This window comes from Enhydra lutris, unplaced genomic scaffold, assembly GCF_002288905.1.
Source record: "Enhydra lutris kenyoni isolate GAN:26980312 unplaced genomic scaffold, ASM228890v2 scaffoldscaffold1, whole genome shotgun sequence".
In the NCBI taxonomy this organism is placed as follows: Eukaryota; Metazoa; Chordata; class Mammalia; order Carnivora; family Mustelidae; genus Enhydra; species Enhydra lutris.
The window spans coordinates 12451125-12455622 of NW_019154085.1; positions in this window are offsets into that span (position 1 = coordinate 12451125).

A 4498-nucleotide genomic window follows, 5' to 3' on the forward strand; every position below is an offset into this window, starting at 1 on the left:
AGTAATTTAAATGGGGAAGGTTTATGAATGTGTATGTGGAAACTTCATATGTATGTTCTTTTTTATGTGTGTCTATATATGTTTATAATTGAGAGAAGAAATAATTCGTACCAAGGGGTTAGCTATGAAAGAATGCAAGAATAGCAGATAGAGGGACAATTACCACTGGAGTAGAGACCAGTGTCCAAGGGAAAAAACAAGTTTGGGCCAGCTTCCTACCCCTGCTCACTCAGGCCCCCCTGGTGGCTCTTCTTAGAGCAGGTCCTCTATCTACATTATGGTTAGGCCATTGAGGGGGAAGAAAAGAGCTTTTTCTGACTCTGCTGGGTTTTGATTGCTTTCAACTCAAAATAATCTTCATGCCCAAGTAGCCCACCTTGAGGCAGCTACGATACCAAAACCAAAAATGGAAGTGGAAACTAACAGGATATATGTTGTAATTGGCAGGCGTGAGACACCCCTTCTTTGGTATCACGCCCTCCCTTAATCCCCAAGGCTACGATTGACAGCAGGGATGTTTCTTCATATACCCAGGGCCCCCAATTAGGAGACAAATTATTTTGCTCAGGTTAAGACACCCAACTAAAACAATGGTTCTCAACTGGGGATAATCAAATGTGTGCCCACCCCTTACCCAAAGAAGACATTTGGAAAAGTCTGGAGGCATTTTGACGACAAGAACTGGGGCAGGGGTCACTGGCCAGGGATGCTGGCACAGTTACCCACCACACAGAATGATCCAAGATGTCATGTCGATGTTGAAAAATCCTCATCTGGAGGGAACAAGGGATTTGCAAAAAGGGAACACAGAGCTGGTGAGAAAGTACATGTTGTCTTACTCCCCCAGCTATGCTGGGTTCTTGACCGGTTCGGCCTCGCTCACCAGTTAACGTCCAGATCGTCTGAACCACCTGTCATCTACATCAAAGTCGAGTTTCCACACCTTCCAAACCAAGAATTTAGGGGATGAGTTCTTGAAAGAGCTGTTATTGAAGCAGAATGTCCAAAGTTTGAAGAAAGCTTGGCAGATGGAAGCAGTATTTGCCTTTTCCCAACCTCAGCAAACGCGCTACCTTTTGCTTTCTGTAACGTGCTCTCGGTTTAAAACAAGCTTCTCTTCTATGCTCCGGGCCCCTGGTTCGTCGCTGTAGCTGGGCAAAATCTTACTAAGGTAATGAGGGCTTCAGGGTAAAGGAAGGAAATCAAAAGTACGAGACGCAACAGTACAGAAGGAGAAGTTGTCAAATAAACAAGTCGGGCTGAACGCTGACTGCCGGTTACTACACAATTCGATTTATCTTGGTTACAGCCTGCCTCAGGAACTGTCTGGCTCGCGGATGTGAACTGTCTACGGGCTGTCTCGGGCAACACACGTGAACAAAGAAAAATTAGCTTTTCTGGAGCAATGTGGAACGATGGGTGAGCCATGTGTGTCTCACGAGGCTGACAGGACTGTACGTGAAAATGGCCCTTCTGAGGCTGCACCACTAACCAAATTCCACGAATAGGAAGTTCTGAAAACAGCTGGAAACGAGTGTTTTTTTCTTCCCCCCCCCCGTTAGCTTTTCGTGTTTGCTTTTTTGGCTGCACTACATGCCTGAGACCCCGCATACTAACTGCAGCCCTCGACAAAGAGTGCCTCATCCACTCTTCAGGGAGGAATCAGCACCTTGTTGACAGTTTTCAAGGGAGTTTCCGCATATGGCAGAATGCCAGTACTTTCCATCAGGAGAAAGTTCCTAGTTACTTCAGGAATACACAGATGTAAAAAATGTGAAAATACTTTCCATTTGCTTTAGTAGAAGTTCTCTCCCTTCACTTTATCAACTTTGTACTTTGCACTTTGTCTCTAACCAACATCCTACCAGATATAGACTGAAGCTATCCAAAGGAATTGCAGGCAGAAGGCGACCCGTTCTGAGGTAACCTCATATTCATACAAATATTAGCATCCTCCCTTTTACAGAACAATTTACTACCACAAGTATTCGTGCACATTCAAAATGTTATTTATTTTTTTTAAGATTTTATTTATTTGACAGAGAAAGATCACAAGTAGGGAGAGAGGCAGGCAGAGAGAGAGAGGAGGAGGCTGGCTCCCTGCTGAGCAGGGAGCCCGATGTGGGGCTCGATCCCAGGGTCCTGGGATCATGACCTGAGCCGAAGGCAGAGGCTTTAACCCACTGAGCCACCCAGGTGCCCCTCAAAATGTTATTTAAATCAAAAATGTTCTATGAACAATTTCTCAGGTAAAGTCAAATATGCTTGCATGTTAATTCCTTCTTTAAAAATCCAGGACTAGCTGGATAATTATACTATATTTAACCACAGACTGGGAATTGAGTCAACAATTTTTTCAGTGTTAGCACTTGAATAGGATTAAGTCTGTGAATGAAAAAGAAACTGCATCAGCAATTCCAGCAGAAACAATGAAGCCAGAGGAGGGAGGCCAGACTTTTTTTCCTTTCTCAGAAGTCAGACAGCACTGGCATCGACCTCCTTGAGATCTCGCGATCCGTGGCTCTGGATTACTTTAAACAACTTGACAAGTCCTATAACTGTTCTGGTCATTCCTGACGGTAATTTTGGTCATTAGCAATAATCACCCTACGAAGGAACTTCCACTACCACTTCTTCTGTTCCGACAGGATACACTCCGCAAGGTCGGAAATCAGTTTCCACAGCTCCTGAAGATTGCTACCAGACACGTTTTTAAAAATAAATATGGGGGGGAGGGAGCGGGGGGTTGCTTTCACTGTTCAGAAATTTACTGAAGGGGGCGCCTGGGTGGCTCAGCCCTTAAGCGTCTGCCTTCGGCTCAAGTCATGATCCCCAGGTCCTGGGATCCAGCCCCACATCAGGCTCCCTGCTCAGCGGGAAGCCTGCTTCTCCTTCTCTCACTCCCCCTGCTAGTGTTCCCTCTCTTGCTATGTCTCTATCAAATAAATAAATAAAATCTTTAAAAAAGAAAATTGACTGAAGGACTACCATGTACCAGGTATTGCACACAGAGAGGCAACAAAGTGTAACAGACATGTAATCCAAATACAATATTAATACTTTCCTGCTCAAAAACTTTAAATATTAAACAAGTTCACATTTTTAGTCTCCTTCCTCCATCTACCGTTTCCTTTGGTCGGTGATGTTGTGTTAGTCTGTCATTATCAGATTATGGGCCTAAAACGTGGGGTTGAAGTGGGTGTAGGGAGGTGTTACTACCGTACAGCCTTTATTTTGTTCAACCTCATTTTTTTCTTGATCTTGAAGGAACTGGGAAAGACGACCTTCATTATGTTGTTGTTCTGAGACTAACAAGCAAAATGAACACAATCAAATAGAATATATGAAAATACTTTATAAAACTGTAGTGTAAGGCAATAGTGAACCAAAAACTTACTATTTACAAATATGAAACATAAATTGTCAGCCTTAGGCTCTCCATGATATAACTAACCAATTTTAATCAGGCCAAACCAGTTTTCAACAAAGATTACTACCTGTAAGGGCATCATAGTCAAATGTCTTTTTTTGAAATGAGCAGTAACTAAATATCCTTCACTCACCATTAAAATTTTCTCGTGTCCTCTGACCCAAGAACAGCACAAAACTATATTCCCAAAGTAATGACATTGAACTGTTATTTATAAAGCATACTTTCCCATTTCTTATTTTTCATTTTCTAAGAAGAACAATGGGCTATGATGAGTTATTCCTTTCCCAGAATCTTGAGAAATGTGTTTTCATGCAAAAATTCCTAATCCCCAGGGAACCACTCCAACTAATGTTCAAGTTACTTGAGCATTCGGAATTTGACTTTGACTCCTGATACCCAAAAGGGGCCATTGTTCCTTTCTACCTCAGTGGCACCACGGCCTGGTAGCTATTCCAAAAACTCTGCTCATAAAGATGTGCTAAATAGATTTCCTTTAAACTGTTAGCGGCAAAGAAGGGCGGGCTGCTCACAGAATCACCCAGGAGCACAGGCACACCGCGTTTAATTGCACTTTGCTTTGTGCGGCATAGGTGGTGCACTTCTTACAGATTGAAGGTTTTGTGGCAACCCTGCACCAAGCAAGTCTACAGGTATGAAATATTCTTATGTGAATCAGCAATTCAAAATGCCCTAGATCCAGCAATACTAGCAAAGTCTGAAATGGAAGTTCCCCCAATTCACTGTGATCTTTGATATTCAGAATGCTTGGATTCTTTACAATAGTATTTTTCAAGGTGACTAATTATTTTTTATATTCTATAGGGAAATGTCACTCATGAACCGTCAGTTGAATATTCGCTTTTTTCTAGCCAAATAAAACACCTATTTTAAAAGGCTGCTGGTATCTGGCTAGCTATCCAAAATCGGTTTAATTATTTCATATATTATCTAGACAAGAAAGCAATTTTGTAACCAGAAATAGATAAAGCATTAAACAAACCACCTCTCAGACTCCCAAGGGGCTCTAGGGCTTAAAAATAAGCACAGTCATGGAAAATGTTACTT